Source organism: Sciurus vulgaris (assembly GCF_902686455.1).
Source record: "Sciurus vulgaris genome assembly, chromosome: X".
Lineage (NCBI taxonomy): Eukaryota > Metazoa > Chordata > Mammalia > Rodentia > Sciuridae > Sciurus > Sciurus vulgaris.
Window position 1 is genome coordinate 110,638,854 of NC_136471.1, and position 25,050 is coordinate 110,663,903.

The 25,050-nt window shown below is 34.2% G+C and overlaps 1 protein-coding gene across 5 annotated transcripts in view; it reads left to right on the forward strand.

Moving 5' to 3' along the window:
• The window catches only part of DMD (dystrophin), a 2,089,750-nt gene that overhangs the window by 1,145,255 nt on the left and 919,445 nt on the right, over window positions 1-25,050 (forward strand). The window lies entirely within an intron of this gene.

Sequence of the window (25,050 nt, forward strand, 5' to 3'; positions counted from 1 at the left end):
GTATAGACTTTCCCCTTTGCCATATATGGAAGCTGACTCAGAGCCATTTGGTCAGAGACTTCCCAGAAAGTGGGAGTGAGATTCTTAGTGAAAATGGTGGCTTGGTTCTATAGAATCCTCGTGTATATAGTATGTTCAGAGCTAGGCCCTTTAAAGTATGGGGCTCAAAGGTAGGGTCACACCTTTCAGAGTTTTACCATTCCCAGAATAACAGCATTAAGCTTCTGTGTGTTCATGGTTTAACTTGGGCTAACCTAGAGACAGCAACACTGAAGTAGTTTATAACTAATCACTTTCTATGAGCTTCTTTTCCCATTTCCATTACTCCTTATAAAATATCAGTACTTTAAATTTACATATTTAAGAAATGATTAGCATGTACTTACCAGCATGAATTTATGAGGGTCATTGAAAAGATTCATTGACCAAATAGCAATAAAATATTCCAAAGTCTAAGGGTCTATTCCAAGCCAACATGTAGGAAATGGAGGCAGTATAGATCTGAAACCCACTTAGGAAGTATTGTATAAAATAAGGAGTAAAAATATATCTGAAGCCAATTTATTTTCATTTTAGTTGCATAAAATCTTTCAACCTACCTTAACTTAATTGGAATACTAAATAGATAAATTTAAAATATATAATCCCCCCAAAGGGAATTTGGCTCAGAAGAGATAATGTATTGAGCACAGCTAGTATTTGAGTTAAAAATAGAACTACCAAACTCACAACAAAATGTTCAAATATATCTGTTCTTCCTACTAGAAAATAATAAAATAATTTTTATCTTGAAGTACTAGCTGTATAGAGATTTCTGGTGAATGAATGCTAGCTGAAAAATAAATTTTAAACTATGATAAATGAGGAAGACTGAAACATTACTTGATTTGGGGGGAGGTGAGTAAGACTCCTATAAAAATGAATTGTATAGTGTTAAACAGATTGTGTATGAAATATTAATGACATATTGTCCTGAACTCCCCTTCTGCCATTTCCATGTAGATGACTGAATTTCAAAGAGAAATATGCCAGGAATGTTTATGTGAGTGAGTGTTACTATTTGAGATTGTTTAAAAATCATTTCTTCTTTTACCCTCTTTTTAGTCTTATGTTGTTTCACTTCACTCAGAAAATATTATCTGCATGAGAAAATATTAATACATGAGAACACTTAATTTGATTTTAAGATATTAATCTAAAACATTATTGATTATTGAGAATAAACCATCTCATTGGATATTATGATTTATTTTGTGGTTATAAGATTTTTTTCCCTATGGAATCCAAATGTGATTACTCTAGGAATGTAGAGCTCAGTCCCGGATGAGTCGACATAATCCAAGGTAATAGTTAGAAGATCAGCACATGACCAATTTGGAAACAGTGAGACTTAAGGGGACCTTCTATGAAAGTTTCTGGGAAATTATTTTTCTCTTGCTTTGCATTATATGATATACAGGTGTGTGATACTTGGAACATCTGCAGCCATTTTAGTACCATAAGAAAAGGTAATTTGAAGGTTGGCACAATCTTAGGAGGGAGACCTAAAAGAACTGAGAGATATGACACAGAATCCTTGATTCAATTTAGCCTAGAGCTCCTTTCAGCAATTTTCAATGAGATGAACGAGGAGATCCCCTATGTTTTTTGTTGCTGTTTTGTTAATTCAAACTCAGTTTTCTCTTATGAATAACTTAGAGCATCCTTATTCCCACAATTTCCCTCTTCGTGGCAAGTACTTGGTGATGCAGAATAAAGCAGTACACACAGGAAAACCCAATCAATAAAAGTGTGGACTCTGCAATTAGACTGCCCAGATTTTAATTCTAGGTCTGCCACTAACGAATTATTTAAGTCATGTAACATCTCTATAATCATACCTACCTTGTAGGTTTGTTGTGACAATTAAAACACAACAATGAAACTGTAAAACATATGCACTGTAAAGCTTAGTTACTATTTCTATTAGGCTGCTCTGTGTCATTTCATTAAAATCTTTTAACTATGCTACAAGATATTTTCATCCTCAGTTTATGGATAAGGCCACTGAAGTTTGGGTTGGGTGACTTTCCCAAGATCATACAGCTAGAAAAAATTGTTCTGGGTTTTAAACCAAACTTCTTCAATTCCAAATTCCCTCATCTCTTCTTACTCAAAATATAATATTCACATAGGCAAGAATATATAACTATTTGATCACCGCTGACTCCTGACCATATACAATAGTCTCTGCTCCATATTAGGTTTTTAGTAAATATTTTGTAGAGTGAATAATTTTCCTTACAGACTCCATAATCTGGTGAAGATAGCAGGCATAAGAAATTTATTTCAAGGCTTCACAGTTTATTCTATAACAGAGTTATGTTTAAGGAATGGAAGAGGAATGAATAAGTTTGAGAGCAATGCTATAGCTATTGCGATAAATGTTATTCATATTTTTATTAGAATGCCAGATACAGATCACAAAATAATTAACAATTAATTTGTTGAAAGAAAGGCAAGGTGGGCATTTGCCTTAAGCATTTCTCAAAGCTACTGTCAGCTGTTTGATTTTTCAGTATCCTATACATTTGACCTTTATTTTCTCTGCGTTTTCGAATTGTGTGTGTGAGAGAGAGATTATATATAGGTGGGGGAAACCAAGACTGAGACTGACTGGGGATTGAACCTAGAGACACTCTACCACTAAGATACATCTTTAGCCTTTTTGAGACAGGGTCTAGCTAAATTGTTCAGGACCTTGCTAAATTTCTTAGGCTGGCCTCAAACTTACCATCCTCCTGCCTTAGCCTCAAAGTTGCTGGAATCATAGGCATATGCCACCATACCCAGCTGTGTTTTTGAATGTCAAATTCCACTTTCAAGAAGTCTGTAAGCCTGAATTTCATCAACTCCTCTCAGAGTTGCATAAGAGCAAATTTGGAGATTTGGATTGTAGTTAATTCATTTCTTCCTGGAATTCAATCTCTGGGACCAGGATATGGTTGCTAACCATGTAGACGAAGACAAGGACATGAATTTCTTCACTGAATCTAATTCAAGATCACCAAACTAGCGGACAATGAACAAAATGTCAATTATATTATTTATAATAGGAGAAAGGTGACCTGAAAACATTCCACTACCATCCACATGCACTAACTTTTTCCTCATGACTAAGTTTACTTAGAAAAACAAATTAAAGAACAGAAGTTTGTTTGGCAGCACAGAATCCAAGGAAGACAAACAGATGGTTATAAGGAACATTTATCCAAGCTACATCTGAACCGAAAGAAATTAAATTCATTCAGCACAAGAATTGTTGTCTAGAATAAGAGAATTCATTTTGCGTGAGCACTTCTCAAGTGTCTTGAGTGAGTTCAGTTCAAATCAGGAAACTTTTTTACATGACTGTTGTATCTTGTGTTGGGTCCTATTAGGGCCTTTTTCTGGAACTTAGTAAAATCTAGATAAATTCCTTATTTTTCTCTCTCTGCCACATTTCTGATTTCTGTTTTTCTTATTTCTCATGTTGTCTTCTGGCAGGAATGGAGGCAAAAAATGTCCATGTTATTGTCTTCAGTGTTCATTATTTGTCTTAGATTTCTTTCTTTTTTTTTTTAAGGTTTGACATTTACCTAAGTAAGTTACATTTAAAATGTTTCTTGAATCCATTTATTGAAAATATGCCCAGAGAACTTTGTATGAGACAGGTCAGATTTAATCAAACATTAGGAGCTAATTATGGAAATCTGTAGATTGGTACATTTTGAGTTTAAAGGATAAAGGAGGTAAAATATTAAGCAAGAAGAAAAGAGTCAGCAGGACTGGGATAAAATCTGTCTCTATCACTTTCCCACCTGCTTGATCTCTGGCATATGATTTACAATCCTTGAACCTCAGGTATCTCTTCTGCAAAACTATAGACTGTTCAGGAGAAATAAGGAAACTCCTGGGCCTTAATGTGTTCAAAAAATGAGCATTAATTATTAACATTATTATATTCTCTAAGTGATTTATACCCTCATAGCTTTTTGGCAAGACATATTTATATGTACTAACTAATAGCATGCTGAAGTTCTGAAAGGAAAATGTGTTCCTGAGGATGGGGAAAAGAAAACAAACAAGGTTTTTTTTTTTTGTTTTTTTTTTTATTGTTTTCTGATACTACAGCATCACAATGCTGCATGGGGAAATTAGCATGCAGAGTAACTATCCTCTCTTGCTTAGGAAGCAACTTTGGAATTTCATTAATAAGATACTTCTTCAGACACTTCCTTAGTGTTTGATATATTTTTGTTTCCTTCTTTCCTTCATTTCAGTTCTGGGAGGTCAGCAGCTGCTTCCTTGTTGCCAAACCCAACAAACATATTTTAATCCTGATTATACTTAAGCATTCTGTAGCAGATATTGTAGAGAAAATGCTTTTCTTTTTAGGGAATTTAACTTTAGGCACCATGGTCTCCAGGTTGTCCTTATACTGTCTTGATCCTAGAAATTCCTCCTTTTATCTCATTTGCCAGAATCTCTCCCTTTGGACATTCCTCAAGTGTCAGTGTTCCTCCAAGTTTGAACTGGACTGTTCATACAGCAAACTCTCCTTTGGTCAACTCATCCTCATATGTTCCATTATTCCAATACCACATTTTACTCCAGTCTGGAGTCCTCTTCCATCCAGATTTGTGTGTCCAACTGCTTCTGTTCAAACACTTCACTCACCTTTTATATTCTCTGTGTTCAAAAACTGAACTCAGCCTGTAATCCCAGTGGCTCAGGAGGCTGAGGCCAAAGAATCTCAAGTTCAAAGCCATCCTCAGTCAAAGCCAGGTGCTAAGCAACCCAGTGAGACCCTGTCTCTAAATAAAATACAAAAAACAGGGTTGAGAATGTGGCTCAGTGGCCAAGTGCCCCTGAGTTCAATCCCTGGTACTGCCACCCACAAGAAAACAAACAAACAAAAGAACCAGCTCATCATTTTCCTCATTAATAAGCATGTCACTCCTTTTGCTTTCTTATCTCAGTGACTGCCCTCCAGCTAGGTATAGTTTCTCTTGTTCCAGGCTAGCTCACACACGGAGTGAGGACATGGAATCAAGACCCAGACTCCGGGAGTTGGGTGGAAGCAGGCTTGTGGCGAGCTTATTGCGGGAACAGCTATATATTTTATAGGTTTCTTGCCCAATCACAATGTGCCATGGGGGATCAGACCACCAGGTTCCTATATGGGTTCCCTTGGTAACACTGAGTCAATTGGGGCAGTTGTTTACTTTCCTAGGTAGCTGAAGTGGAACATTCCTCCCTGAAAGTTTTCCTTATATACTTGAGACGTTCACTGCTGCCATCCAAGAACTAGGATTTCTCCCAACAACTAGGCACATTCCTTTATCAGGTCCTGGCAAACATGCAGTCAGCTATCTTTTAAATCCATCCACTTTATTTCATTTGTCCAGACACTCCTTCACCTGGGTAGACTGCTCCTACTATTGTACTGATGCAGCAGCCTCTCTACTCCCTGTCCTCTCTGTCTTCACTCTTGCCTCTCTGGTTTATTCTCCACTGTGTAGAGTGACTTTTATGGCTGCAAATATGCCCTGGTCACTCCATTGCTTAAAGATCTGTTCATGTTAATCTTTATAGCCATAATTTTAATCCAGGGCTTAACACACAGCAGGTGTTCATTAATCTGTGGTGAATGAATGAACAAGTTGTATAAATATAGAATGTTCTGACATGCTCTGTCTTGTGTTAACACAGATATTTTGAAGTTACAGTTAAGATATTTTGGTCCTTTAGTAGGCATTTGATAGCTTTTGTATACTCCTTCAAGAAATGGTAGATGAATCTATACTACCAGGGCACAAATTGTGAGATAAGAGGCTGCCACATTCATCCAATGGATTGCCCAGGTCTAAGGGACTTCAAAGTATTTTGTCTAGACTAACAGACTAAATGATTCAGACTTGAAATATCTTTTATGCAGATTATAGTTCAGGGCTCCTATAGTGAGGCTGTAAACATAAGTGACATCCTCCTTCATTTCATGCTGAGAATGAGAACTACAAGTCAAGGGTGTTAAGAAAAAATCCAGGATTGGCATGGAAAGAAACAACAACAACTAATAACAATTTCCAGTTTCTGAATCTTAAAGGAATTCCTTCTTTATACCAAAACTTCTTCCTCTGCTAGGATTCCATCTTCTCATAACCTCTCTTTACTTTCAAATTTATTCTGTGGCAGAGGCAACTAACTGTCCATCAACATTCATTTCCCCCCTTTTTAGTATAGAGCTGTTGAAAGGATCAAGCTGCCAAGGTTGATCCCAGCACCCCTTGCATTGAGTTACAGCTCTGTGAATAGTTCTTCCCAATAAAATGTGAGTGGGAGTTATGGTGCAGGCATGCCTTTTCCATCTCTTTTGTTCTCCTATCTGCGACCTTATGGAAAAGATCCCAGAGCCCTAGGAGACAAAAACATCTAACATGGAAGGACCCAACATCCCTGAAGCACTTTGTAGAGGAAAGCTGACAGACAGGAATGACAATTTTGGAATATACTTCTTTCTTTTCTTAAGACACTAAAGTTGTAGAATCTATTTGTTATAGCAACTGGCATTAACCTCCCTAATATGCATATATACATATATGCTCAACAAAGAAAGATATACACATTCTTTAATTGTGGAAGGAGGAAAAACTGACATGTTTAGAAGGAAGATATTCTAATTCTTCAATTCAAAACAGTATGTAATGAATAACATCATAAGTTTTAGGAAAATATTAAAATCTTGGGCAACTGAAAAAAATTAATTTTCATGTTATATATATATTTGTCTCCAAGGTTATATAGTATCACTGATATATAACAGTTTGTGTCTTTTAATTTTCAAATTTAAGTGACTAAGTTTGCCTTCTAGGCAGAAATTAAGTCCCATCATGAAATGAAATTAGATCAACATTTCACAAAGTTCATTTCATTCTTTGTAACCTTAAACGAAGTAAGCTAATAAAGCATTAAATTAGCATGTTGTAAAACTTCCTGAAGTTTTTAATATGCTTTCAAGTGGCAGTTCTGAGGTTATTATCTCTAAAGCTCAAGTCAAAATAAATGTCTTTTAATTGCTGAAACTGAGATGAGGCAACATTTTGTCAAATTTAACAAAATATTTTGTATCTGAATTGTAAAGTGTAGATTATTTAATAATTCCCCTCCAAATATATTTATCTAAGAAGTACATTTTTCTCTAATAAGGAGCCCTGGAATCTTTGGACGACAAATAGGCTTTATCTCAAATACTTTAACTGTGACATTTTTTTTCCTTAAGACTAGTTCAAATATTTCTACAGAAATTTTAAACTTCATTCACATTCATCCAAGTGAAAATGCAAAAAGGTTTTAATGATAACTAGCATTTGTTATTTATTTATGGGGTCAGAGTTTACAAAGGGCTTTTATATTCATTTTCTCACTTGATCTTCATATAAACTGGTTAGGCAGATAATTGTTATTATCTCTCTTACCTGGAGTCCCTAGGGGGAGCTTCAGGAGTCTGTCTGACTTTTTCAAGGTCATGAAGGTACAAATTCAAACCGCAATTTTTTCTACTGTGCCACACTTCTTGTATAAAAATCATATTGCAGACAATTTAAGAGGAGGACTTAAGAAATGAATTACTCTGGAGAATTAAATTTAAATTGCTTTGTTAACTGTAGTGCATAAAGAAAGGGAAAGTGTTGCTAAATCCATATAGTATTTTACTATTCCTTATAGTAATGTTCTACACACCTAATATTGGGTATATAATTTTCCACATAGTGAAATGTTCTAAATAAGCACAGTCCAATAGAACCTTATGTGATGATAGAAATGTTTTATCTCTACTCTCCAACAAAATAACCTTTAGCTATATGTAACTGGAAAGCAATGGTAATGTGGCCAGGATTAGATAGGAAAACAATTTTAATTTTATTTAATATTAATTAGTATTTAAATTTCAGGAGCCAGATGTGACTAATGGTTGTTGTATTAGATAGTGTAGTTACGGAAAATTGGTATGTCTCCTTAAGTTCTTTTTTAATGGTAGAATTTTTTGATTACGAATATTTTCTAATTGGATTTTTTGATATTTAGTCAAAAATCAGTATTTTTTTGTTAATAGCACTCTCAACTTGACAGTGTTCAGGTGTCCTTATACATGCTATTTGTTGCTTTGTTACACTTTTAGCCACTTTAAATGCCTATATTCTATTTGACATTGCCTCACTTCAGAGATCAGTAAATATAGTGAAGGGAAATACATACATATAGGGATTTGAGGATCAATCAGGTTCAAACAAATAAATTCTATTTTAATTGTAAAATTGGGATCCCCTTTTATGTTTATTGGAGAAAAAAATACTTTTGAATCCAAAAGATGTTTAAAAGAGCAACTGAACATGTTGATATATGAACATGGGGCTTGCTGAACTTCCAAGATCTAATTTCTATTTATATTCTTTCACGGATAGTGATGATGATGGTGATAGTGACGATGATAGTAATAATGATACTTAAGAGTTATAGTAAGTCTTCTTCTGTGTTAGACATTAGTTGAAACACTTTCTCACATTAATTTCAGCAATGATCATAATAATACAGTAAGACAGGTACTAATAGCAAATGAAGCAACTGGGTTAAGTTGCTTGCCCAAGGTTATACAGCCAAGACAGGGCAGAAGCAGTATTCCTTCATGAGCCATATTTTATGCTGCCTATTCTAGAAAGAGCTTAAATTCTTTTCATTTTTTATAAATATTTAAATTATATATTCTTTTTGGTATATTCAAAGAGGGATACTATTTCCTCCCTGATATGTTTATGTCAAGTTTATTGTGCTCTAGTTTCCATTTTTTCATAGAAGCACCATTCTCCTCTTTGAAGTTATAAATAAAATGTTTTTTGTGTCTGTTTCAACAAGTGCAGTTGTAACTGAGAGGAATATGTATATATCAATATTGTGACAGGCTGAAGTCTTTTATTATTTACAGATTTCTCTCAAATATTTTTTATCAAGCCCTGTAAATGAGAAGAGTAATAACAGTAGAACTAATTCTGATATCTTTCCCTGGCATTCTTTAATGATCAACTAAGATGATAACACCTTCCAGGTTTTAGACACCTGCAGTATTCCAGGCATTCAGTATTTAAAGCTTTGGGGAATCTTTCAGACTAGTAAGATTGTCATTACATCATAACTAAAGAAATTGAAGGTCATAAGTTAGAAATTTCTCCTATATTGTACACCAACTTCTTTTTGACTCCAAGTTCAAATATTTTTTTGCAATATATCACATAGTTTCCCTGTTTGTATTCCTAATTTTGAGTATCCCCCATTGTGCATAATGATCAATCTTTCTTGTCAGTTTCTGAACTTCTTTTCCATTTCATCTATATAAATCTAAACAGAGAGGATATGGCATGTTTATGTGCATGTCCATTTGAATGCATTGTGTTTTTGTCCTAATGTTAATTGATGAAAATAAATTGCAAATTCAATTTTGCAATAATCTTTTAGTTCCCCTTTGGTCTTAAAAATTCTATGACATTTGTAGGACATCCTGATTCTAGAAGAATTTAGAAAACAGAGAGATGTTAGATATTCATAATTTTATTTCTTTAGATGACATATTAGTATTAACTACTAAATTGGATAATCTTTCTACTTTGTGAATTGTATTGTCAGATTCAGTTCCAGAGAGGAAAGATAATTCATAATATTGGCACTGTGTAGTTTCCCAAATTATTAAATCAATCAGGACAAAATCTTTAAATTTTGTAATTGCTGTGTTCAAATTTTTTATACTCACCCTTTTAGGATGAATTAGGATTTTAATGAATATTAGTTCCTTTCTCATTAACTGCTTATTAATTCAATATATCAACTAATCACACAAATTTACTTTTATGAAAAGCCAAGACCTTTTCCTGGATTTTTAAGAAATATATTACCAAGGTCTGTGTGCATGTGCCTGTGTAATCATATGTCATTGTTTAAGGATCATTGAGATAATGTCTATCTACTACTTCCAAAGATTTAATTAGAATGTACCATAATTTAATTATTTTTATGTTTCATTGAACTGGTTTATATTGTGTTTGGAAAATAAACCTACTTCTTTGTTTATCCTTAATGGCGAAAAACCTGGATTTTTATTATGTAATTAACACATATTTTTATATGAAATATGTAAAAATATAAAAATTTATTGACAGAGTTTAATTTGAAACATAATTTGAGCCAAAGATGTAGCATTAAATTTTGCTATTAGCTGTATTAGAAAAAGTAAAAAAGATCTGAAAAATTAATATTTTTATTTAACCCCATGTATCTAAAATATGACTGTTTAAACATGTAATCAATATAAAAATTACTAATCACATATTTAACATCTTTCTAAGTCCCCAAAATCCAATATGTTTTTGCACTTGTAGCATACTTTTATTTGTGCTAGTCACATTTCAAGGGCTTAATAGTCACAGATGGCCAGGGGCTTCCTTATTGGACAGGATTTTAAAATAATATAACTAAATCCAGGTGTTCTAACATCCTGGGTTAAAAAAATAGAGCATCATCCATTAGTATCTTGGATTTTCTTGGTCTTCCTCTTCCCAAGTTGCCTCCTTTCCCTCCACAGTCAAAACCTTGAATTTCCAGTAAGTAAATCTCATATTTTTACCACCTATGTTTGCAACTTTAAGCAATAACTTGTTTTATTTGGCCTAGATTCTAATTTTATCAGTGAAATCACTCTGTAGTTTTCTTTGTGCAATTTTCTCTCAACATTATGTTTTACATATTTATGTTGATCAATGTGTTATCCTATTGTATGTACATAATACAATTTATGTATTTCACAGATATATGGATATTTAGGCTCTTTTCCTTTTTAAAATCACAAGTCACACTACATGTACAGTCTTATACATGTTTTCTGGTACATAGGTAAAACTTTCTCAAAGGTATTTATTTGCTAGAATCATCAGGTCATGCAATACACACTTATAAATGAAGACAACTGACTTACTACAATTTGTAGTGCACATATATTGGCTATTATAAGCAATCTACATTTATGACTTTGAGTTTAAAAATACTTTATTGGAACCAAAGTGAGTTGAGGGCTTGTATTTTTTAAAATAAGCAAAGATTATGCTATACTTACTGAATCAGTTCAGATGAATAACTTTGGATATGTAAAAATATGTGACTAATTGTTAAATAGATAATATTAATAACTATTATTAGTTTTGTCAGTCTGTTTGTTCAAAATTCAAAATGAGAAGAATATCCACTGGATGACTTAAGCAACAGAAACTTTCTTTTTGAAACTTCTGGAAGCTGGAAGTCCAACATTAACGTTCAGGCAGGGTTGATTTCTGGTGGAGTCTCTCTGATTGGCTTTTCCTTCTTCCTGTACTCCCAAATGGCCTTTTGTGAACATATGTTCCTATTGACCAGTGTTTCTTTAGAAGGATTAGTCATAATGAATTAAGGTCCCACCTGCATGACTCCATTTAATCTTAATTATATCCTTAAAGACACATTTTGGGGCTTAGGGCTTCAAATGTGAACTTGCAATTGACACAATTCAGTACATAACAGGGTATATAATTATTTAATTATATTATTGAGAATTTCTTTTGGGGGGAGTAAACCAATGCTATAAGAAGGGTGGACAAATTTCTCTAAAGTATGAAAATTGGTATGGCCCAGTATCATTTTCCGTTAAGCACTCCTTGAGGATGAGTAGCTTGAATCACTGTGAGACAAAGTTTAAAAGAAAAAAAAGTTGTAGCTGCAACTCTTAATTAAAAGAAAGTCAGACATTTTTTAAATCAATTCAGATGATTAACTTTGAATATATAAAAATATACCTATGACTAGTTGTTAGTGTGACTAGACTTTGTTGGCATGCCAATAGCACTGGTTTTAATATATGATAAGGCAGCAGATTGAATCCACTATTATCATGATCTTTGGAAATATTCTGAAGCCTTATCCATTAGACTCATAAACCCTTTCTCTCCACCTTTGAGATGAGTCCATTGGAAACAAACATTTGTAAGAAAGCCACTATGTTTCAGAATTCATACTAGGCATTTAACATTTATATTTTCCTTACATACTCATAGCTTAAAAATTAAGCCAAATTAGCTCTGTGTGTCAGCTGAGTATTCTGAGACTCAAAAATTAAAATAAGTTATCTACAAACAAAAAATTTGAAAAATTCTATTTGAAGTAAAATTTTCAAAATGTAGAATGATGATCTCAGGAATTAAAATCTCATCATTGAAAGTATGACTTAGGAAAATTTACTGCATATAATTTAATTGAGATAAGACAAGTCTTTGCATGTTAAATAAAGAAATTTTAGAACAAGAATCATTTTATAATCCCATAGACATATGCAAGAATATTAATGCAATCATAATCATATTGTACCAAATATTAATACCTTAAAAATTGGAAATCACTGAAATTTCAGATATTGAATTTGAATATAATAGATCTTAATGCTTTGTGAGAGCATTTTAAGATTTTAGAATTATAATTTTCATGTTCACATTTAAAAAACAATATATTTATTTTAAAACCAAAGATCATCTCATAAAGTTTGATAAGTATCAAGTTGTCTACTCAAAATTGCTAAAATTAGACAAGAAACCAAATAGGAAAAATTAAATTATATAACTTAAGATGATAATATTTTCAGTTTTAGAAATGCATGCATTTTGATACAATGCATGATAATCTGGTAAGCCCAGGAGAGTTTTTCGTTTCTTTTTTTCCTCAAAGGGAGCAATTTGATATGTGTTCAAATTTTTAAAATAAAATTTTGAGTGTACTTTCTCAACAAAAGGGAACTCATATAATTATTTTTGAAATTAATTTTACTCAATAAAATTAAAAAAAATTCTCTTTAGATATGCCAGAGATAAATATTTTTTAAGTCTTGAAAGACAAAGTTAGTACAGTTTCATAATTATTTTACCTACATTTAGGGAAATATTTTTCAAGGTGCCACATTAGATGTTGAATCTTGCAAGAATAGGCAATCCTCCTTAAGCCAAATTTCTTACTCTTAGGGTTTTGTTATTCATTCAGAACTTGAACTACTATTATGATGTTGTCAGAAGAGAGACTGAATTCAGAGTTAAACGCAACTCACAAAAGTCCCTAGAATAGCTGTGACATTAAAATAAAATAAGCATGCAGTACTGAAAATATACTCCAGGCCATCCTAGGTATGCTTGAGAGGTTCAAAGCAAGTCCAGGGTATTGGCTTCTCTTATGGAGATTGTCTTACTGGAGAGATTTATGTCCACGAAATAGGACATAAAATGCAGCTTTGGGGCTATACATGCCAAAATACTGAGACAGTGTTAAATTCTAAACAATCCTAAAGAATGGGGAGATCATGATGAAAAGCAATAACTGAGGGATGCTTTCTAGAAGGAGTCAGGTCTGAATTGGCTTTGGATAGGAAGTAATTTATAGATAAAATAATGTTTTATTAGAATCATTCTGTGTGCTTAAACATTCAAAATCACAGGCTCAGCCCAAATGTGCCTACAGATGAAAGAAAACAAAATTACATGAGTTCCCATAAAGACTATGAATGGTTTATTTACAACCAAACAGTGATCAGAATGACAGGTCCAGTGGAAGCTCAAAAGAGGACAGTTAGAATAGAATTAGGACAAATTTATGATGGGACAGACTGCTAGTGTGAGGAGCTTGGATATGAACCTGTAGGCAAAAAGGAGTCATTAAATTCTTTTGAAAAATAGTGCAATGGAAATAAAATAATTCTCTTAGGGAAATTCTGTGTAACAGTATAAGGCATGCCAATTTTTAAAAGTTATGTACCTTGAGAGTGAAGAATGAGGGGAAAAGATCTTTATCTGGGGCAAGACAGAAAGAAGCTATGCTTCAATTCTTATGGTCTGTAAATTCTGTGAGAATAGATTGTCAAGTCCATGGATGTATTCTTAATGTGTAACACATGAAACAAGTACTCAATAAATATTTGTTGAATGGATGGATGGAGGAATTTCTGTATAAAATCAAATGTTGTGTACTATTAAAAGGGGTATAAAGCATGGTTAACCATGTAATTTGATACTAAGGATGAAAAACTTTCAAGATTTGCAAGGCCAACCACCCAAAGAAATAGTCACTTTCCAATAACATTGAGAGATGTGCTTTCTACTTCTATCTTATCATATGACGAACTAGGTAAGATAGATTAGGTAGAGGGGAGTGAAGGGAGGGCATTAGGATATGTGGGTAGGAAGGATAGTAGAGTGAAACTGACATTATTATCTCATGTACATAGATGACTGCATGACCGATGTGATCCTACAAACATGTAACATGAGAAAAATGAGAAATTATACTCCATTTCTGTATGATTTATCAAAATATATAAATGCATTCTGTCATGAATAATTGATTAGAACAAATAAAAAATAATAATAAAGAAGGCTTGTGCAACAAAACAGAGGAAGGCTTTCTGAAAGTTGCTACACCAGGAAGTCATTCTTCCCTTTTTCATCCCATCCTCTTGGAATATGATTCTGGCACCACCTCTGGGCCTGTTTCTAGTCCAATGTCCTTGTCACTTCTCATGTTTGCACCTTCATCATCATCTATGATACCTTTTCATGTTAATTCAAAATCATGAAGGAAAATTTAAGTACTGACCCAAATATTCTGTTTAAGAAATTGGATCCATGTATTGCACATATATTTAAAACCCTCATTTTTAAAAAGTAAAAATTAAAATGCTGACACACTTATTGTAAAGCCTCACCTGTATGGCAAACTAGTATATGAGAGATAAAGATAGGTAAGATTGTGCTATACTAGGCAATTGATATGGAACTGCAGGCTTTAAAAAAGTTTTTACAGTGCATGTTCAGGGCCCGTCTACCTTTTTTCATCACATATGGGTATGCTATATTAAAGAGATGAAAGGCATAGATTTAGGGATGGTCAACTCCTCAACTTAATCATTTTACTGCATCTAACACGTTTTAGTAAAGTGTAGATTTTAAGAATGAGAGAGAAGTAAATTATGTTTCAGTAAAGTGTTCCTTGCTTCCAATACCTTATCTCCCCCAAGATCCTTCTAAAAACTTAATTTACCACTAAACTTTTCTTCAAGTTTATAATCTTTTCTATAAAATGTGATGGCAGTGACAGTGTTTCTTGATGTAAAATACATTATAAAACATTTGTGATATTTTGAGCAGAACTTCCAAATTCTTATTTGCTTTACATCTTCCTTACCTGTGCCCCTTTTTAAAGTCAATTTAATATTTCAATCTGTGTTTTATGTTTCCAAATTCTTAGTTTTGATATGAAGTGTCCCACTAAAAGCTCATATGTTTGAAGCATGATATGCAATGCAGGAATGTTCAGAGGTGGAATGATTAGATTACAAGAGTCATAACCTAATTGGTGAATTACTCCATTTAATAGATTAATAATTTGAATGGATTATTGGGTGGTAATTGTAGGCAGGTAGGGTATGGCTGGAGGAAGTAGAGCTACTGGGGCATACCTTTGTACTGTATCTTGCCCCTGGATCCTTCCCCCATCCAAAACTTCTTGGCTACCATGAGCTGAGCAGCTTTCTTCCACTGTGCCCTTCCACCATGGTTTTCTGTCTCACTATGGGCCCAAAGCAATAGAATTGGCTGACCATGTCCTGAACCTTTGAAACCATCATCCCCAAATCAATTTCTCCTCCTTCAAGTTGTTCTTGTCAGATGTTTTGGTCACAGTGATAGAAAATGATGAACACACAAGTTATTTAAAATTTGGTACATTTCATTCCCCTTTTACACATCAGTTGCTAATTGACAACCATTTGACCAATTAATTGCCAATCAAAAGATATAAAGGAAAGTCCAGATATATGCAAGAAGAAACTCTTTGGAGAAAGCAAGCGAATGGCATGGGAATTGAAATCATGAAGATTCCAAATAAAACACTAAATAGCCTCTAAATGCAAAATTATTCCCATTGCTCTACAAACTTCTTTTAACAATACTTTTATTCAGTGAGTTACTTTGTTGTCATATTTGTCAAATTCAAAGATTATATGTACAGCTACTTATTCCAGTTATTTACTTCACTGAAGCCCTGAAACTTTATCTTGCATATGTTTTTAAAGAAAACTATAAAATATGCTTATGTTTCTTCCAGGAGTAGAGCTGAGGACTCCAGTCATTAGGACACTATTGGTAATAGCAAGAAGAAATTATTTTAAACTCCTACTTCCCCCAGCCAGCTCTTTCCATGATCAGGTGCTATTATAAAACATGTCTGTGAGTTCTTAATTGCACTAAATACATGTTTCAAAGCCACACAATATTAGACAAGAATTATGGCTCTTCCTCTCATTAACAGTATATTTTAGTTCAAGATTCCTTACCTCACTATGTCTCTGGAATTCTCATCTAAAACGAGGAAAACAATCCCTCTCATATCATAAGATTATTGTGGCAATTAAATGACAGACACTTTATATATTTCACAATGTGGCTAATGCATCATAGTCACTTCAACTGCCAGTAGCTTTCTCTTTCCTGAAATAAGTGAAGGTACACGTATTCATATCCATCAACCCTGAGAATCTGGAAGATGTTTTGCAGCTGCTTATTCAATTTTCCTCTCATCTCAGTCTTTCTAACTTTTTCTACTCCTTCTGAGAAAGATCAAAAGCTACTCACAGTTAGCTGCATATTAAAGGTCACTTGTTAACAGAAGCTTTTTTCAATCACAGTATATTGCGAGCTTCCTTCTTGTATCACTATTGCCTTAATCCTCATTGAATCCTAGCACCTAATAGGGTGCTTTGATTGTGTACATTTTCAGAACAGCTTTGTAGAAACAATTTTCCTGAAAGATTTTGCACTTTCTCTTGTTCAAATGCAATGATATATGTGATCCCTGGATTCAAAGGAAATTTTCTAGATGCCATTTCTGGGTACATTTTCCAACCCCACTTGTCTGCTCTATCCAGCCTTAATTTTGTACCCTCTTAACCTGCATTATTTACACTCCTGCATTTATCACTACCTAGCACTAATCGCTGTATTTTTAATGTGAATTAAATAGAACAGTTGTCAAGACTCACTGCTATTTTTTGAGTTCCAGAACACCTCTAAACACTCAATAAATATTTGTCAAATATTCAAACTGATACCACTTAAAATGATCTTTTATATCTGCTATTGTATTATGTTACTTCTGTGTCTTACTACATTGTCAGTAATTGCAATTTTCCTATATTATAATTATAGAAAGAAAGTCAGAAATGGAACATAAGAATAACACCACATAAAGCAATGATAAATATGATATATTTATTACATTGAGGTATCAGTCCCATTGTATGTAAATATCAGAACATCACATTGTACCTCATAAATGTATACAATTGTTATTTGTCAATTAAAATAAATTTTTAAGAGAAAAAGAATAAAAATAGCAGCAATAGCAATTGTAGTGCAGACTTTTTTTTAGCACAGCGAATTTTAAGTGCTATTTTGTGTCAGGCACTAGTCTTTACACAACTCATCTTATTTAATCCTCATGTCAACTAAACAAGATATTTGTTGTTATTTTCTTCATGCTTCATATTAGGATAACAAGGAACAGAAATTTTAACTTAAAAAATGTAAAATCATATAGTCTAGCCTCTCATTTCATAAGAAAGAAACAGTCTCAGAGTTAAATCTACTTTCAACATAGCTTGATGGTGTGAGATCTAGAAATATAATCCAGATCCATTAATATGATCCCAAGCCCCTTTCTGTACTCTGTATCATACCCGTGTTACTTATGACTAAGTACCAAGTGCATTTCAGTAAATGTGAAAATGCCACAGTGACTCTTAGAGAAGTTTTTTAAAGGTGAGCAGTGCAAAATATAGCCAGATCATATTATTAAAATATCACTTTTGAGTGTTGGATTTTTCCCTTTAAGAACAAGCAAGGTTACTCAGTTACACAGATGGAATTTGAACTTCAGAAAATGACATAGGATGTAAAACCCCATTTAACATCCCGTGTTTACAGGAACTTATTTGTTTCATCTGGCAGCTACTTAGAACCTGTCTGATCCATACTTTCTAAAAATGCTGATAATAGAACTGGAAACAAAATAATGCTCACAGTGCTTATGGTCAGGACTAGCACACAGACAAATGAAACAACCACTGAAAGTCAGACACATCAGCTCTACGTTTGGAAGCAGCACAAAGTAATCCTGAAGTAACTAGGAAAACACTCCCAATACAACAGAAAGCAGGAATTAGTGGTTCAAAGGACTTCTTGTTGAGTATGTTAAAACCAAGTATGCACTCTCTGCCAGGCACTGCTTGAAATGCTGGAGAGAGACAAATGAGCTAGACACTGCCTCTGTCCTCAGCACTTGTGCCATCTGGGGAGGATAGTTATATGATGTCCACTTTTCATGCACAGGAGTTAACACTATAATAGAAATATATACCAAGGTATAGGCAACATGACCCAGAGGCAGGCAATATGACTAGAGCCAAGACATTTGGAAAAGACATCACTATGATGGTGCCACCTTAATTTGAATCTTAAAATATATGAACAAGAGTGATCCAGAAGCAGGAGAGAAATTAAGGTACTTTCAGAACAGGTCCAAGAACATTTAGACGTGTCAGAACAGAGTAGAATCCCCAGATCCTTGAGTTATTGCTACCCATTAGGCTAAAACAAAGGTGCTTTCTGGTCTAAAATTTCATTGCTGCAGATTGCTTAACAGAAGGTCATTTAATGGATCTCTAAACTGAAGGAATTCATGAATTCAGTCACAATATCTGCAGTGGCTAGAAGAACCACTGCCTCCTTATGCCCACATTACTAAAAGCACCAGCACCTGCTGCTCAGGCCAGCTGGAGGATTAGGTGTTGCTACTTAGGTAATACCCACCAACTGATGTCTTGCTGTGAGTAGTTCTGCCAGGTTTCACAAACAAAATCTTAATGTTCCATCAGCATCTAATGAGAATTACAGCCATTAGTTAAATAAAAGAACCATTAGGTAAGGAGTAGAGTGGACAATATGCAATCCATCAATTTGGTGAATGTTGTCAGATGGTTTCTGGGTGCAGGGCAACTGTGCATTCAAGTAGATAGTGAAGATATTTATGTCTTGTGCCTTATGTACTTCTTTTCCTAGTTCAAGGGCACTCTAGTAAACTTCTATAATAGTGTTTTAGTAGTGAATATGTCCTGATATCCAATAGTAAGTTAAAGAAAATTTTTTTAAATGCAAAAAAATGTAGATTAATTTCTATGCATAGAATAGTGATTCCCAAAGTCAGATGGGGTAAGTAGCAGCATTGGCATTGCCTGGAAGCTGGATAGACTTGATTCTTCAGAATTGAAAATGCTGGAGTGGAATTCAACAGTTTGTGCTTGGACCAGCTCTCAAAGGATTCTGATGCATGCATGCTCAAGTTTGAAAACACTGAACTTGAACATTCATTCAAGGTGTAGCATGATTTGCATCACCTGAGAGCTTGTTAGAAATACAAATTCTTGGTCCCACACCAAGCCTCCTAAACCAGAGTCTTTGGGAATGAGGCCAACGAAACTGTGGTTTAACAAGATCTCAAAGTGATTTTTTATTCATGTCAAAATTGGAGAAGCACTGATTGAGCCATTTGTTCTCAGTCTTGATTATGTATTTCAGTCACCTGCAGAGATCTTTGAACTATTCCAGGCCCAGTTCACACACCAGACCAATTCAATCAGAATCTATGGAGGAAAGACTCTGAAATCAGAATTTTGAAATGTTCCTTACATGATCCCAGAGTGTAGCAAAGGTTTGGAAATACTGTACTACAATTAGAGGGACTAAGTTATGTGATAGTTTGTAAAGACCTTAGGCAAATTACAAAAGTCTTAAGAACTACCACCCCTGCAAATGGAAAACATGACTCAGATAGTCTTGATCTGTGCTTTTAATTAATCTGCAGTATTATTATTTTAGTTATTTTGCATATTCATGGTGGTATTAATATTTCATTGCTAATAATATTAATATTTGCCTTTCAGTTAAATGGGTCTAAATTTTTCTATCTTTACTATGTGGTATAACTGGAACCAACCTTTATAAGCATTTTAATACTCCCCATCTTGCCTTCTAATACTTTGTTGTGTAGTTGATTGTCCTTCACATAAGAAGTACTTGTTATTACCCCATGAATTACTTCAGATGGCTCCTTCCTCTAAAATGAACCCATGACCCCTGTTTCTTCTAGGAGGAACTACTCACCCCTTGATGCAGTGGCTCCCAACTTTGACAATACAATGGATACATCTGGGGAGCTTGAAAAATTACTGGTACCTGAATTCCACCTCCAGAAATTCAGGTGCTTTCTGATGAAACCAGGGCATGAGAGTTTTTAAAAAGCTTCCCAAGGTGATTTTAATGGCAGTGAAGATCAAAAACACTGTTTTAAGAGCAATCTTAAATTTTCCCTCCTTTCAGCCTCTGTAAATTGCCACCACCTCTGAATCCCTGTAGTAAATATTTGATAATGTCTAATTTAGTAACCAGTGTATAATGTTTTTCAGTTGGTAATTGATTCAGTCTTTTTATTTGTAATCACAAACTATGTTCCTTGAGATCTGAGACCTTGTCACATTTTTCCCAGATACTGACTAACATATTGTTTATTAATAAGGTTTACTCTTGACTATTAAATATGAGTTCATGCCTGAAATCGTAATACTGTAGAAATGGAAGAGATTTATGTAATTACCCAGGATTCAATGTGTGTTTCTAATGATAACAATGATGACTGCTTATTGGACACTTATTATGTACATATTCTGACTGGTCTTTAATAATCACATCAGCCCTGGAATGTAGAAGATGAGAATCCTTATTGCTTAGCAGATGGGAAAACTGTGACACAGAGGTTAAGTAACTTTCACCAGTTTGTAATATGAGGCACCTGGAGTAGGGAATAGTTCTTGGACTAAAATGAATTTACCATTGTTAAAATTAAAAGGTTTGTATTTGCCTTATATACCTGATGTGGAGGAAGCCCAAGGGGTAAATTTCCAATGCTTGGATTTCTGGATATGTCTACTTATCTTAAAAATGTTAAGAAAATACTAAAATCTATTATGCATATATCACTTAAAGTAATATGTAAGCTACTCTGTATTAAGGAACAAGGCCTGTATGAAGTACAATTGAAAATATGATAATACCTAATTTTTTAGAGGTTATATAATGGCATAACATCTAGTGACAAACAGAAGACTAATAAAATGCTTGCTAGCTAAATGCAAATGAAAGTTTACTATTTAACTGTTTTTATTATAAGAATTAAAATGTTCTCTAAAATATCAGAAGTTTTCATTAGGAAGTATTTTTAAAAATAGCAAGGCTGATATTCACTATGATTTCCATATAGATTACATTGAACTTGTAAATTATATTATAGAAACCAAGAATATATTCAAGTAAGTTATTTGTCATAATAAATTTTATATGTTTCTACAAATACCTATTGAGAAACAAATTTATTCCTTTTCTTTTGATTAGTATTCCTTGTCATTTTGTTCAGAAACAAAATGTCCTCTGATTATTTTATTTCCAGTTAAACATTCTTAAGACCATGTAAATATGGTAACTCCAATCCTCTTATTTCTGTTTATCTTACCACTATTCTACTCTAGACATGATCAATGTCATACCTTTATTGCATTTCATGGGCATCAGGGCCCAGCTAACTGGATGAGCATGAAACAGCAATAGTGAGAGTGATGTTTTCAGAAATCTCAGCATTCATTCATTTAGTGAATATTCATTGTCCAAAAACTATGATCAAAACACTGGCTAGGCAATGTGGAGCTACAAAAATGCATTAAGCATGGTTCATGCCCTCCAAGAGCATAGATCTATTAGATAGGGTAAATGCACAAAAACTATAATATACAAATAAGGGTCCTAGAAAGTAAATTGATATGTAATTTAAGTTTATAAAAAGATTAATTTTCTGCTGGTTGATTAAAGAAAGTCTATACCTTAAGGAAGGAGTTTTTTTTTTTTTTATTGTAAACAAATGGGATACATGTTGTTTCTCTGTTTGTACATGGCATAAAGGCATACCATTTGTGTAATCATAAATTTACATAGAGTAATGTTGTTTGATTCATTCTGTTATTTGGAAGGAGTTATTTGAACACACAGTTGAAGTACTAGTAGAATCAGGCTGATATTGGGGAAGAATGAATGACATCCCATTCAGAAAGATACTCAGAGTGTATATGAAGAGCAGTAGAAAAATTAGTGGAAATAGACCCAATTTACAGTACTTGCCTGCTTGGACTAATTTATATGGTGACTATAGATTGCAGTTTGCTCAGAACAGTCTCAGTTTATGCTTGTTTTCTCTGTGTAACTTTTTATTCTGCTTGCTTTCAATGCCCAGCATATCCAGAATATCCTGGTTTGGAAGCTACATTTAATGATTATTCTATTTCTGAAGGAACTGTCTTGTGTCCTGTTCCTATGAAAGGTTGGATTCATCGACTGGGGTGCAGCTCAATGGTAGAGCACTTGCCTAGAATATGCAAGGTCATGGGTTCCAAACCCAGAATGAGAAAACAAGACAAAACAAACCAAAGAAAAGTAGATTTTGTTTCCATGTAACTCTGCCCACCCCATGACTGATGGGATCCAGGCCTTGGCATCAAAAGCAAGTTGACCAATCAGATGTTTGTCCTGAGAAATGGAAAACCCAAGAATTTCAAAACAGATGCACAAGCTATATAGTTTCAATTGCATAACAAAGTTATGGTTTTGAAAGCTATGTACAAATCAAAATTATGAGGAAGTAAAAACTGAATGAGCCAAGAGCTAGGTACTCACAGTACCAAATGAAGCAGGCAATTAGCAGGTAAATGAGGTATAATTGTGGAAGGGTACTACAGTGAAATTTTATGAACTCCTACTGGTAAGATTTATACTGATGTATTGCATCCAAGACCACCTCCATGTCTAGTCTTTGTGACACCCAGAGTTAGGACAGCTGTGGTTGCTTAATTCCCCTGATATTCTCTTATTGCTTCACACAGAACATTAAAATTATTCCTTCTAGCTTTCTTTCCATCAACACTAGATCAAGCAAGCTCTGTGCTCCTTGTTTCTAATAAAAGAAAAGGGAAAGTGGACAAAGGCAGAGGTCCCAATTAGCAGGACATTGCAAAACTTTAGGGAAGAGGTAATGTTACTTCACAGTACAACCACAGGAAATGGGAATGGAAACAAAAGAAGATAATTGAAGTGGAATATATGGGACTTTGAAAATGATTAGATTTTAGGAGTCAGATAAAATAGAAAAAGATGATGCAATATATTTTGATTTATATATTATATGAATAATTAAATAATATGTAGTATCATAACAAAATAATAGGGGAAACTGCTCCAAACATAGTCAGAGAGAGGGTGCTCAGTAGAGGCAGTTAGTTACTTACTTAGGTATTTAATGATTATTCTACTTCTGAAGGAACTGCCTTGTGTCCTGTTGATATAAAAGGTTGGATTCATGGGCTGGGGTGCAGCTCAGTGGTACAGCACTTGCCTAGAATATGCACAGTCCTGGGTTCAAAGGTGTGAAAGACCTGAGAGACCAAATGAGAAATGTTATTTTTTAAAATGCCCACAGGTTAGCAATAGCAAAAATATGCTCCCCCTTTCCGGATGGGGGTTTAAGCCTCAGGTGATATCATCAGATTTCAGAATATGAGGCTATGCTGAAAGAATGAGAATCAGGTAAAGGCTGTCTGGTAGGCGCTGTAACCACAGAAGGGGTGTGATGTCCAACAGGAATTTAGAATGCTATAACAATGTAGGAGATTCAGTCACTGCCATAAAATACCCTCCAGGATAGAGAGACGCAGAAATTCTCCATTTCCTACAATTTAGTGCCCCACAAATGCTACACATTGGCTAAATCCTTCCAGAAGTTAATTGGCAGATGAGTCTAGGAATGGAGTTTATAGGTGGACATGAAACAGTTTCCCCTGGATTGTTTCACACGCAAAAGTGCACAAGAAAAGTGTTTGCTAAAGGAGGTATTCTGATTGACCCTGTAGGATGCTGCCCTATGAATAATATATTTATACCAAACTGAGATGATTTTCAATGTTATTGCCATATAGTCACGACAAAAATATCTGGCAGGAATTAATGTTGACTTGATCTGTCATAGGCATCAACTATTTGTATTCAATCTATGATCTTCAATGTAAATGTCTGTGAAGCTGCTAGCAGCATTAGAATTAATTGTGTAGAATAGTGTAATGGATTCCTGCACTAACATTCAGAAAATCATGTCAAGCAATGAGTGTCTCTGTAAGAGTGGTTGTGCTCTATTCACTACATTTCTTGGGCTAATAATACACTTAACTTCCTGTATTGCCAGCATGTACAAAACCTGATTGAATTTTTTTTCCATTGTTCATGGAGCTATCATTCATCAAGTAGCTCCTGAAGTAACAAGGTACAGAGACTGTAACTGTGAATAAGACAGTCCTTGCACTTCAAAGAGCTCTTAGGGGGAGGTATAAAGTAAACCATCAATTATTATACTACCTTGGGATAATACTATCATGGTGATAACCATACAGAGTGATAACTAAACACATGGAAGAGGCACCCATGTCTAACTAGGGGGAATCAGAGACCATTTTCAAAGATAGAATCTGAGTTAGAGTTGGTTAAAGGATTCATGTCTGAGGGGAAAGAATTTCAAGGCAAGATTGTGATTTTACAGTGAACTAGAGAGCCTTGATTATTTGGGTAACTACAAGCATTTCAGTATTATTCAGCAAAAGTTGTAGAGGTGATGGAAGAGACTAAAGGCAAATAGAAGCCAGATAGTAAGGATCTAGAACAGAGGTGTAGGACTAAGGTTATAGCTCAGCATTGGAGCATTTACCTGACCTGCACAAAGCCCTTG